We start from the raw sequence: 13,701 nt of genomic DNA, 5'->3' as shown, positions 1-13,701 counted from the left end.
GAGGTTTAAATCTAAAATTGCAATTTGATTAAAACTATTGATTTTTTTAACGAAATAGTCGACTCAGAGTCGAATAAATGAATCGTATTGGGTTCGGATATTTTTTGCATCGATGTTCATGCGGTAAATCAGTGTTCATGTTCATGCGGTAAATCAAAGTGGGGGTCGGGACCCCTTATGGGGTCGCGGAACAATGAAGGGGGGTCGCCTGTTGATTTCCAAAAATCTACTTATTATTATTAGGCCATAAGAATGACCATATTTTATCCATAACCAACTGAAGAGGAAAAAAACAGTCGTTTATAGTTACTATATTAAAGACAGCAATAGTGTCAGATGCAGCAAATTGATTTTATGACACCAGGTTAAACTTTCTGGCCCATTTACAGCACTGACATACATAAAAAAATTAAACGAAGAATAGACTTGGGTCTATTGGTGTGTGTGTACGCCATTGCATGCAAGTTTTCTGTATTTATAACCACCTCAGAGGATATTAGGGGTCGCGAGTCACTGGCATTGTTATTTTAGGGGTCGCGTGCTGAAAAGTTTGGGAACCCCTGCGGTAAATCACCAAATATGAAGTACCAGTTCCGGTAAAACGTGAACACGCCTTTCCCTTTAGACGCTAGTGGAGCGCGGGGATCACGGGACTGATTATGACACACAAAGTTTACAATCACTGACAGATGGAGATTTGGCTGTGAGGAAAAAAAAAGGTTAAAGTTAATTTTTACAACAATATCACAACATAGTCAACCTATCAAATATTGCTATCAAAGAAAGGAGCAGCAGAGACTATTATGTATTGGGCTTTGTCAGTAACTGTTACAGTTCATATGTACCAGTTTCTTTTTTCTCTGAATCATTACATGTAAGTGTCATTAAAATGGTTGCCTCGTTTTGTGTAGTTTGTAAAACGTGTATTTAATTGTGTATTGTAAGTTGTGTTCGCTTCACGCAGCTTGTAATCACTTATCTTTTTTAGATCAATGATTGTATTGTATTTCTCAGGATAAATCTTTATGGGGCTATTCCCATATTGCGTCCAAAACCACGTTGCTTCTTCCATTACTGATTTAAATGCGTTTCTGAACTGGCAATTCTCTGCCGTTTGCCTTTGCTATGGCTAGCTACTGTTCCTACACACAAAGTAAATTTTAAAAAGAGTTCAACTTTTCCCACTGTGTGGATTAATACTGAATGTGTGTTGTGGTTATTACTTGGGGTTAGAGTTAGTGCTAATTCATGGGGATCAAATGAATCGCTTTACAAATCCTATGTGATGTCGTTGGCATAACTAGGGAAAAATAAATGCATGAGACATTGAGTGCCCTTGCATGCATATCAGCCTGTTGTTGGAGACCCCCAAAACCAAAATATGACCTTTTATAATGCAAAATAGGGGCTCTTTAAATGCTATACTTTACTCATTTATCTTGACTTTTAAATGCATTTAAACAATATACATTATTAATGAACATATTATAAATTTTGCGAATTTTTTTTTTTTTTTTTTTTTTTTTTTTTTTTGTTCTGTTATTGTAATTTTTTATTTATTTATTTTTTATTTTACTAAGATAGCCTCATCTAGATACAAAATTTCTTGTATGGCTAGAAAAATGGCAGCACAAAAAAAATCAAAACATTAAAACGGACAAATTGGCTCTGTTCTCACATGTCAATTACATAATAAAAGGAAGTAATCAATCAAAACAAGTGCATGTATCTTTTAAAGTAGACTGTATTAAATATGACTTGTAAATATGATTTAATATTATTATATTTTGGTTAAAAAGATGGCATACTTTTAGCAAATCATTATTGTTAAACACTAAACCATCGAAAAACACTTCTCCACTATTGAGAACATCCTAAAAATGACTTTTCCCCCAGTTTGCTTTCCATCTATTTTGCTTTAAAACTCCTTAAAAACACACACTATATAGTCACTTCTCAGTATGAACTGCAGTCATTGTGTGTGTGTTTTGTGGTCCAGGTTCAGTGGTCTCCTGTTGTGTGCGAGGTGTGAAAGGCACTGCACACTTCTTGAGGAGTTGAGGACAGACTGAGACTCTGTACTGCTGAACAGCTGTCATTCCCTGCTCACTGTCACACGCCTGCACTTCTGGCAGCTCCACCGCCATCAGCAGCGTTTATTTATCTGACGAGGAGAAACAAGAGCTCCAATAACACCAGGAGCGGATGATGGTGAGTGATGTACAGTAACAGTGTGTGAAATACTTGTCATTTCATGCCTGAATAAAACAGTGTTTTAGTGCATCAAAGCAGCACTGTTGATCACTTAACATGTCATGGTTATAATTAAATGAGACTAAGTGGTTTCATTCGCTTATCCAGCGATTCAGTCCATCCACTCATCGCCTCACAAATATATAGTCCAACCATCGTCAAACCCATACATCTATCCATCCATCCATCCATCCATCCATCCATCCATCCTACAATTTCTACTACTACTATTACGATTACTAAAGATGATAATAATAATAATAATAAATATAGCTGCAAGCAGCAATTAAGGGGCCAAGCAGTCAAGAGCCATAATGAGCAAAGCAGTCCAGAGGCCAAAAGCAAGTATTGACATGAATTTCACATTATTTGGTCATCATGGTCTGAAAATAATAATTCATTCATTCATTTTTTCTACTCTGAGCTCCTCCCGGGTGACAGAGCTCCTTGCCCTATCTATAACGGTGTACTTATTTCGGCCGATTGTATTCGATTGTATCTTGTCCTTTCAGTCATGACCTAAATCTCATGACCATATGTGAGAGTAGGAACGTAGATTGAGTAGTAAATCGAGAGCTTTGCATTTCGGCTCGGTTCCTTCTTTACCACAACGGACCGGTACATCCCGGTACGCTACTGTTGCCCCTGAACCAATCCGCCTGTCAATCTCACGTTCTATCCTTCCCTCACTCATGAACAAAACCCAGAGGTACTTGAACTCCTCCACCTGGGGTAAGGACTTTCCTTTAACCTGGAGATGGCAAACCACTTTTTTCCCAGTGTAGCACCATGGCCTCGGACTTGGAGGTGCTGATTCCCATCCCAGCGGCATCACACTCGCAGCAAACCACCCTAGTTATTGCTGAAGATCCATGTTTGATGAAGCCAACAGAACATCATCGTCTGCGGATAACAGAGATGAGATCCGTGGGTCCCCGAACCAGACCCCCTCCAGCCCAAGGCTACGCTTTGAAATTCTATCCATAAAAATTATGAACAGAATTAGTGACAAATGGCAGCCCTGCCGGAGTCCAACAAGTCTGACTTATTGCCGGCAATGCAAACCAAGATCCTACTCTGTTCATACAGGGACGATACCGCCTCTGACACCATATTCCCCGAGCACCCTCCACAGAATGCCACGAGGGATACGTATTAATAATAATAATAATAATAATTGTTGTTGTTAATTATATTTCTTCTCGTTTATATTTTACATATCTCTTGTAATGTATATAACTGTTGTTAATTAAAATTATTATCTGTAAATAGTTATCTTATATCAATTTTATACGTTGTTTTTGTTCATTAATCTCTTATGTATATCTTCTTTTCTTATTTTTATTATTAGATCAAATTATTATTATTATTATTATTATTATTATTAATATTATTATTATTATTATTATTATTATTATTATTATTATTATTATTATTATTATTATTATTATTATTATGTGTCAGTATTGATTATTATTAAGCATTTGTCAATGTTATGTCCATCATGTCCACCGCGTGTTGTTGTTGTTGTTGTTGTTGTTCTTATATATTTATAACTTCTGAAGTATATATTCTTCTGTTCTTCTTATTTTTTTAATAAATTAACTTATTATTATTATTATTATTATTATTATTATTGCAGCTGTCATTGGTTATGCTTATTTATAACTATTTTACAACTATATTATTATTATTAATCAAATACTTAGATATAAGTCTTGTGAACAGAGCAACCATTAATTGTTACATTGAATATTGATTCATCACATACTCTTTATGGTTTGTTTTAGTTGTATTGATTACAGCAGTATTACCTGAAAGCCATATTTTTGACTTGAGCCTGAAATGTCAACTTTAGTAGTCTGTCCGTTGTTTAACTTCCCCTGGATCGCTTACAGCATTCACGCAGAGATTCTCAGACCGCCATCTCTTCGTTGATGTGTCTTCAAAAAAGCAGCGGAGGGAACGAAAGAATGGAGGGAGGAGGTGCAAAGAAGAGGAGGAGGAGGTAAAAATAAATTGCATTCCCCTCCTAACAGGGAGCCTTCACTAATTATGCTGTTTGAGTCCTCACAGAAGCCAAGTCTTCTAAATAGACCTGTGCTCGGTGAACCCTGAGTCGGGGGGTTCCTAGCGGTGCCCAGCCGGGCTCGACTGCCCTACTTCCTGTCGTTAATTATCTTTTGTTTGCCCTTGATAATCCGCGGCCCGCCGTGCCCGTAATGAAAGCTCTGAATCACCGCTAAGTGTAAAAAACAATGGCATTGTCATTACCACATCATCAGCGCATTATAAATAATGAATGAAACGTGCATTAGGCAGACAGAGGGAGAGTTTATGAAAATGACTTGTGAGAATAGATTAAATTACAACTATTATTACTTTTCCTTTTGATGTAGTGCATCAGAGTAATTACAAAATTGTATAAAAAGGGATTCTATTCTCCGGGAGCGATATAAAAATCAAATTTATGTTACGAGGGAATTGTGTCTGGAGTTGACAGTACTTAATGTATTATTTTAAATAACATTTTCTTAAAAACATCCCTTTCACATTCAGAAGGACATCATTAGGATGAGAATAAAGCATTCATTTTCCACTTGGCCAAACGTGAATGCCATCCGCGTGCGCTTGTGTGTGTGTGTGTGTGTGTGTGTATACATGCGTGGCAGCGAATAAAACCCTCGGCGTGATAAGCAGCCATTAAAAATCGGCCTGCTACATTCTCATCCCTGATTTTGCTTTACGAGCTTCATAAATCTGTCAGCAAACTTATCAAGTCACAACGAGAGACTGTGTTGGGCCATTAGTTTGCCATCGCCACCTTGTCTTTTTGGTGGCAAATTCACCTGGGTGGGTACTGGTTATGGATTAGTGTTTCATAAATCTGATTTTGATTTGCAGTGCCCTGGTACAGATTCAAAACTGACTGAAAGTCAACACTCCTATCAGAAATGCCAAACTTGTATTACCACCTGTCTAATGGACTGGTCATACTAATACTGTATATTCTCAATGCTCACTGAGGACTCTGAAGGTATCTTGTGGTACACCTTCAAAAAGAAAGGTTCCCTATTGGCATAAATTATTAAAGAAGAAGGGAAATTTTTTATTTATTTTTGGCATTGATTCCCATACAGAAGGGAAGGATTGATTACTGAACTAGTCATGATTTTCCTGCTGAAGACCCTATTTGGAACCTTTATTTTATAGAGTGTCTCTGGCTCCAAGGTGTTCACACAATGTCCTTCGAGTCATGTAGTTTGCAATGTGGTGCTACCCAGTGTTTAATTTATGCCGGAACACACCAGATCCGGATCCAGCACCTCTGAAATCTGATCTGGCACCTCATTTTACCGATTCCCCTAATCACCCGCCCTCCCCCCCTTGTGCTGTTCACTTTCACTTTGTTCCGCGACTCTCCAACCCTCTGCACTTTCGTCTGCAACAACCAACTCCCGCCCCGACTGTTTTGTCAGCAACTCCCCTCTTCTATCCAATGGCTCACTAACCCACCACCCCCACCCCCTCTTTACTTTCGTGCGTAACACCTCTACATCCTCGGGTAGTATGGTGGATCTGTCCCCCGATCTGTTCCAGGACCTTGCGATTCACAAATTAAGCACTGGTGCTAATGTAAAGTCAAAGTTGTTAGTCCAGCACATCCTATAGATGCTCTGTTGGATTTGGAGGCCAGAGTAACTTCTTGGTCTTTTAATCACGTTCTGCAAAACCTTTCTAAACATTTTGTGCTGTGTGACATGGTGCTTTATCCTGATGAAAATGGCCACTTCCACAAGGGAACATCATTGTCATTGCTGATCTGCATGTATGCATATATGGGTTGGTAGCACGCCCACTGAAGCTAAGCAGGGCTGCACCCGGTTAATACCTGAATGGTAGACCACATAGGAAAGCTAGGTTGCTGCTGGAAGAGGTGTTAGTGAGGCCAGCAGGGGGCACTCAACCTGCAGTCTGTGAGGGCCCTAATGCTCCAGTATATCGATAGGGACTTTTTCGAATGGGGCGTTAAACCGAGGTCTCTGTGTGGTTGTTAAAAATCCCAGGATGTCCTTTTAACCCTGGCATCCTGCCCAAATCTACCCACTGGCCTCTGTCCATCATGGCCTCCTAACCTTCCCCTTATCATAACTGGCTTCACCACTCTGTCTCCTCTCCACCAATCAGCTAGTGTATGGTGTGCGGTCTGGTGCTATATGGCTGTCGTTACGTCATACAGGTGGATGCTGCACACTGGCGGTGGATGAGGAGATCCCCTCCAATGTGTAAAGCACTTTGAGTGTCCAGAAAGCACTATATAAATCAAAGGACTTATTATTATTATTATTATTATTATTACAGTCATGTCAAATTCAACTCTGATGGCCCCAGGTTTTCCCAACAGAACTATAAACATCAGAAAATCCAATTCTGATGCCCATTGTAGACGCATTCAATAGTGGACTGTGGTCATCATAAGCACCCTGTTTGTTTTGTGGCTGTGCAGCCTCATCTACAGGACACACTGTTCGTAAAGACCCATTCCTCATATAAACACAATAGAGATTTTGTGCAACCACAGTTGACCTGGTCCCAGATCCCAAATAATATCCTACCCATTTTCAATTCAGTTCAATTCAATTCATCTTTATTTCTATAGCACTTTTACAATGTAGATTGTGTCCAAGCAGCTTAATATAGAAGTTCTAGTCAAATGAAATTGAAATCCAGTTTTCAGAGTTGAAGTTCAGGTTAGTTCAGTTCAGTGTGGTTTAATTTTCACTGCTGAAAATCCGAACAAATCCATTGATATGCAGCTCCACAAGTCTCAAACATTGCAAGCTAGTGGCGACAGCAACATGGTTCCTTTGGCTTTATAATTATGGGAATCACTTTAAGTGTGACATTCTACCTCTAGGATTGTGATATGAAGAATTCCTGGCGCTACATATCATTTAATCACTTTGGTTCATGGATGATTACAAGCTAAGGAACCATTTTTACCCCATTTCCACCAGTATTGGTTCAGATTGTGGTCCGAACTGTAACCCTGGCCATGAAACAGGAAAAGTGTTTTTTAACTTGCACCGATACATTGCTGGGTTAGGAGTAAATATTGCTTGCATCATGGGCTAAGGGGGTTACCATGACCAACAAAATGAACAGAAACAGTTTAACCATTTTCGAAAGAGCAGCAGGAAATAATCCTGTACATATTATTTATTCTAATCTCGGTTTATTCAAAGTTCGTTTTTTTTTGCAAACACATCGTTTTCCCTTATATTCCCTCTCTATGAAATTGCGGCAGGCTGCATGAACACATAATTCTCTCATAATCTCCATCTAGACAAATCACCGCACTTTGGATTTGATGTGTTTGAATGCTGATGCACGTTATTGACATTAATAGCAATGGATATTTGTGTTCCTTGGAAAGTTAAGATGCGTGCAGTAATGTTAGAGTTGGCTTTTTGTTGGGTCTCTAGCTGGCGGAGAAGCAAAGCAGATCTTAGAGAACTCACCAGATGAACCAGCAATAGTACTGGCTCAGAACTAGCACCTGGTCTATGCTGAAGTTTGAACCTCACTCTCATAAGCACCCTTCTGAAAGCAGAAATGGTCATTGTCAAATATCTACGCAAATGCTCAAGGAAGAAACAGGACTCACTGAACCAAAACCTCCTCCACTCCAACCATCCGAATGTCCTGTCCATGCTCGCACATTGTAGGCATCTTGAAGAGTGGTCATCATAGGCCCTTTGATTGACCTACGTCTACAGAGCCCTGCTGTGGCACTCTACACCAGTTTGTTACAGGTTGTAGTTTGATATTTGCACTGCAAAACACTGACTTACCAGAAATACTCTGAGCCAGTTACTTTGACATTGCAATTTGGCCCTTGTCAAAGTCACTCAGATCTTGATTCCTGCCCATATCTCCTGCATCCATTACAAGGCAAACTGATGGTTTGCTTACCATCTAATCTATCCAGACCTTAATATATGGCCTTGTTAGAAGATGATCAACCGCATTGATGCTGTGGCGCATCAGTGTATATCTGTGTTTCAAATATCCTTACATCTGTGTGAGGCAAATGAGATGACAATCCCGCATTTGTCCATGGAAGTTTTCAAACTGTGGAAATGATGTTATTACTGGTCCGCTGCATTGTGCGGCTGTAATGTGCTATTTGCCATGCCAGGCCTGGGTTTTGCAGATGGAAATTAAAGGGAGAAAATTGCTACTAACTACTCAATTACAGCGCTTGATGGTTACGCTGACCTCGGTTGGCAGCAATGGCAACACCGGGCCAATCATGTGGCCCAGATGGCATTAAATTAGAATAGGAAAAGAGGACGATTGCACATATTCATCGCACAAAAGACATTTGAATTACCTCGGACGCTTCGGCTTGATATCGAACAATTAAGTGCAGTGATAGGATTTTATGGGACAGTTTAGAGGCAACGTGCATACAGGAATCACAGCACAGTGGAGAATTGGCCTTAGATTTCAAATCTGTCAATTAAGGAGCTTCTTATCATTCCCCAGCGGGAAACGCCGGTGTTTATTTACAGTTTATTTAATAGCTTTATTTTCAGTGTCTATGTATTTGAAGTAATTAGGCAAGAAAGGAGCTTAAATATATCAGAAGGTGTCTCATAAGAAACCTGTGCATCATACATAGCAGATAACCCAAGAGATGGGCGCCAAACTTATTTTCATTTAAATCAATTATAGATCTTGAGTATTGAATTGCTTCTTTCTGGAGCTGGCAGTTGTTTGTGTTCCACCTTTAGTGTTGATTACATCACCATGTGTGTACATAGCATATATTATTTATATCGAAATTCTGCACGGAAGGATTTACAATTACCGAAGGCACTGGACTGATTAATTCCATTGAGTTGTAGTGTTTCTGCCGAGCGAAAGCCATCATTTGAAGTCATTTTCTCTGAAGTCTCATCTCTTTACGTTGATGAGGTGACTTTGTGATAAGTGTTATGATTTTGATATTGTTCTTTACTTGCGTGTCTCCTCTCATCGTTCCAGTTTGTGAACAATACTTCATCATTAGAAGAAAAATGACTTGTGGTGAAATCCAAAAACAACTGGTGTGTTCACAAATTATATACATTTTTGTTTTATGCCTTATTGAATTCCATTAATTAGGTTGCATGTTTGAAAGCACGTTTATTGATTGATTCTATATATTATTTTGTTTTTTAATTATATGTAATAATGTTTTTATATGGAATGCCTTTAAAATACTTGAATTTACTACAATAGCTTGCCACTTGATTAGGTATACCTGTCCAACTGCTACGTAACGCAAATTTCTAAATAGTACAGCCAGGCGGAATCTGCTGACGTTTTTTTTTTACTATTTCTGCTGAGAAGTTTGGTAAAAATCTGCGGATTTCTGCAGAATTATTTTGGGAGTGTCATAATTAAAAACTTAATATATAAAAAAAAAATTATATTTTTAAACTTTTATTTAATGTTTAAAATGCAAATCCAACTTATTCACTTTGTTTGGATTAGATTTACACACATTTACTCAAGTAAATAAACAGAATTAATGGTGGGCTAAAAATCTGCGGAAAATCTGCAGAATTTTACGCACGCCGATTCCGTGTGGGCCTACAGCCAGTAACATGACAGCAACTCAATGCATTTAGGCATGTAGACATGGTCAAGACGATCTGCTGCAGTCCAAACTGAGCATCATAATGGGGAAGAACAGGAAACTGAGGCTACAATTTGCACAGGCTCACCAAAATTGGACAATAGAAGATTGGAGAAATGTTGCCTGCTGATGAATCTTAATTTCTGCTGCCACTTTCGAATGGTAGGGTCAGAATTTGACATCAGCAACCTGAAAGCATTGATCCATCCTGCCTTGTACCAATGGTTCAGGCTGGTAGTGGTGTAATGGTGTGGCAGATAGTTTCTTGGCACACTTTGGGCGCATTAGTACCACAATGTACCCATCTTTTGATGGCTACTTCCAGCAGGATAACTCTCCATATCATACAGCATGAATCATCTCAGACTGGTTTCTTGAACATGACAATGAGTTCACTGTACTCAAATGGCCTCCACAGTCACTAGACCTCAATCCAATACAGCACCTTTGGGATGAGGTGGAACGGGAGATTGGCATCATGGATGTTCAGTCGACAAATCTGCAGCAACTGCGTGATGCTATCATGTCAATATGGACAAAAATCTCTGAGGAATATTTACAAAACCTAGTTGAATCTATGCCACGGAGGGTCAAGGTAGTTCCAAAGGCAAAAGAGGGTCCAACCCGGTATTAGTAAGGTGTACCTAATAAAGTGGCCATATATATATATATATATATATATATATATATATATATATATATATATATATATATATATATATCCTATGTATTTAAATGTATATCTGATAAATAATCAAACTTTATTTATTTTTCTATTTGTTTTATTGTTTTTATGATTTATTTTACTTGATAAAACATCTTGCAATGCAGTAAAATCATCGTACTCTGCATAATCTCTATAGCACTAAGACAAAGTTATCAAGCCCCTATATCTGCGTTGTAAGCATTACTCATATAAAATGTCTTATGATTGATAGTTTATGGAGTAAAGATCGCATCAGTAATAAATCTCGACTGATGTAACTGGACGATCTCTTTAAACCTGTACAATGCTGGGTCATTACAGGCCTCCGGTCCACCTGAAAAGCTTTGACTCTTTGTTTGTCCGGTGCTCTGGTTCTATGGATTGCATTCAGCTGTAATTCCAGGCAGCCACTAAACCCAGCCGGAGTCAATAGCCCATAAGTCTCTTGTTTATCACCAGATCAATTGCTCCACTTCACAAGGGAAGGCGAAGACTAATTGTTTTAGGAATAATCTCTCTTTGTGCGTGCGGATATGGCATTGACTTGCAGAAATGGAAAACGATTTTCACCTCTCGAACCAGATGAGAAGGCGCACTTCTGTTTGTGTGTGCAAGCATGTTTATAAGTCATGAAAACACCCTTGAGTTTTACGAGTTTGCTCATCATTTAGCCCCATATTATGCAACCTTTGGCCAAGTTTTTAACCTCAGATCTTTAAAAAATGGCCCGGTTTGTTCCAATATTAGTCACTGAACTATGTTGCCGTAACTAGCTGGATGTTTTCACTCATTTCATGTGAAAAGAAGGCCAGTGTGGCTGAACTATAAGGACCTGCAGGTGAAAGCGTCTCTTTTGGGATCAATTACTTGGGATCTTTTAAAAAGAAACCTGTCTGTGCATTTTTTGCTTTAAAAACGCACAACCTTTGCTACGGTTATGTCTGGCTTCCACATTACTCTGGAGACATTTGGAGACACTGAAAACCCTAAGTGTTAAGGCGAAGTGTTTCGGTGTATATGCACCAAATCATAGACTTGTAAAAGTGAAGGGTCATCTGCCTACATTCACTCACTGATTGACTATTCTAGATCATTCCATATCAAATTCTAATTGAGTAAGGCTCTGGGACAACAGAGGTGAGCATCCACATGCAGTTTATTTATGAGAATAGTCAGGCAGGTAGTCAAAACCGGAGCAGACAGTAAATCCAAAAGCATAGTCAAAAGCAGGCAAATGGTCACCTTGTAGGTTTCAAATAAGCCTGAAGGACGATTAGTTTGATCAGGTGTGTTTAATTAGGGTTGGAACTTTGCAGAGCTGTGGCCCTGCAAGAACCCAGTTTGACCCCTGTGCTCTAAAAGGTGCAAAATACAAAATACTGAATATAACAAGATCTTTTCCATACAAACAAACACAGAAAAACAGAAGGGTTTCTAATAAAGTGCCTGGTGCATAGAGAGGAAAGAGTGTATCCTGCTGGTGGTTGGTCAAACCCACTCATCTGCATGGAGCCCACTCAGAACTACACAATAGTGGTCCACATACAGTTTATATAAGAGAATAGTCAGGCAGGCAACGGTCAAAACTGGGGCAAACAAGAGGATATAGGAAACCCAAGAGCGTAGGCAAAAGCAGGCAAATGGTCAGGTGGCAAAACAACAGGAAGAATGAACAAAACAAAGGTCAAAAACATTTGTAGACATAGGTATATATATATATTTTTTAATGTTTTAGATAGTTTTCTTTTTATTAAAAATGATTTTCTGGCAACTTAAATATGACCTTTTTTACCTAAGTTTTTTGAATTACAGTATATGTACAGTATGTTGTTTGTAACGATTTTTCCTATGTTTTTATATTCATTCTCAATTTCTAAACACAGGTAAGATTGAACTATATTGAATAACATTTATATAGTGTTTATAAATTAAATTAGCTACGTTCACCAGCATGGACCATGCCAAACTTTGAGCTATACTTTATTATAGGGATGAAGGGGGTAGTTAGTGAACAGTTGGATGAAGGGGAAGGGAAGTAAGAGGATAAGCAGTGAACAGGTAGGTAGGTTGATTGGGCGCCCTACGATGACGCCCAGAGACTAAGAGTGGGGGTACCGTTTCTGCAAAATTTTTGGTAGAGTGATTGGACCCCCAAATTCAAACTAGGAGTGTAGAGAGGGTTATAGGATTGTGAATGAGAAGCGAGTAATAGAGGGAGGGTGGGTTCAAAAGAACGAAAAGAACAGTGCTAGAGAACTAGTCTGCCTTAAATAAGTTTTATGGAGTAGGTGATTGGCAAAGGAGACAAAGTGAGACGCCAAACCTTTGTTAACAAGTTAACTCCATTTTAGCTTCTGACCTGCATTTCTAGACATGTAGTGTGAACTTACCTATAATATCAGTATAGACAATGGTAAGTTAAAATGCTGTCTTCAAACAAGCACTCACTAGTGTTAATGCATCCTAAACCTCTGCATGGCACTCAGATATATCCTATGTTTGGCGTTCATGGCCTTAGCAGGGCTATTTATTACCATATAATATTTAAAGGTCAGTTACTGTTCTACATAGGCACTCTATTAGATGGAGGTCAGCTAGGGCATGTGTATTGTTTCATTGCAAGCATAAAATTGAGCGTTTTTGCTCTTTGCTTTCACAACATTAACATTGCATGGCCACGTTCTCTCAGGGGGAAATCCGAAAAGCACTGTTGATTTTGCATCCAAATGTTGGCTTAGATATACAGTAATACTCTCATATTGTAATGCATTTAGTTCATCGTGGCTTAGGGACTTTCTTTTTTTTTTATACACCGTGTAGAGAACCTTGGGAAGGCGTCTCTATTGGCAAATCATTGGAGAACGCGCACAAAAGAGAAGGTAGCATGTTCAACATAGCCACTGATCAAAGAGGCCGGAGGCTGGTGGAGATGGAACGGCTCTCCTCCATGGATAATACTGTATTATAGTGTATTAAACAAAACCAGTGAAGGAGCAGAGGAATCCCGCCAGTGCTTTCAGAAGTGCTAAATGCTGGGTCCCAGTAGAGTCTA

At 38.9% G+C, this 13,701-nt stretch overlaps 1 protein-coding gene across 15 annotated transcripts in view; it reads left to right on the top strand.

Moving 5' to 3' along the window:
- mdfic (MyoD family inhibitor domain containing) overlaps positions 1-13,701 on the top strand; it is a 348,344-nt gene that overhangs the window by 194,603 nt on the left and 140,040 nt on the right. For 9 of the 15 annotated variants that reach the window (XM_073945437.1, XM_073945434.1, XM_073945435.1 and 6 more), the window contains one exon: positions 2,000-2,211. The exons of 1 other annotated variant lie outside the window; for it this stretch is intronic. The gene's annotated coding sequence lies outside the window, so the exon portion shown is untranslated. Of the gene's footprint in view, positions 1-1,999; positions 2,212-4,151; positions 4,262-13,701 lie in introns of all 15 variants that reach the window. 5 more of the 15 variants (XM_073945438.1, XM_073945436.1, XM_073945429.1 and 2 more) reach the window with 1 other exon arrangement.

Source organism: Danio rerio, chromosome 4 (genome assembly GCF_049306965.1).
Source record: "Danio rerio strain Tuebingen ecotype United States chromosome 4, GRCz12tu, whole genome shotgun sequence".
NCBI lineage: Eukaryota > Metazoa > Chordata > Actinopteri > Cypriniformes > Danionidae > Danio > Danio rerio.
The sequence above is the reverse complement of the archived record's forward strand: the minus strand, read 5'-3'. Positions and strand labels throughout refer to the sequence as shown.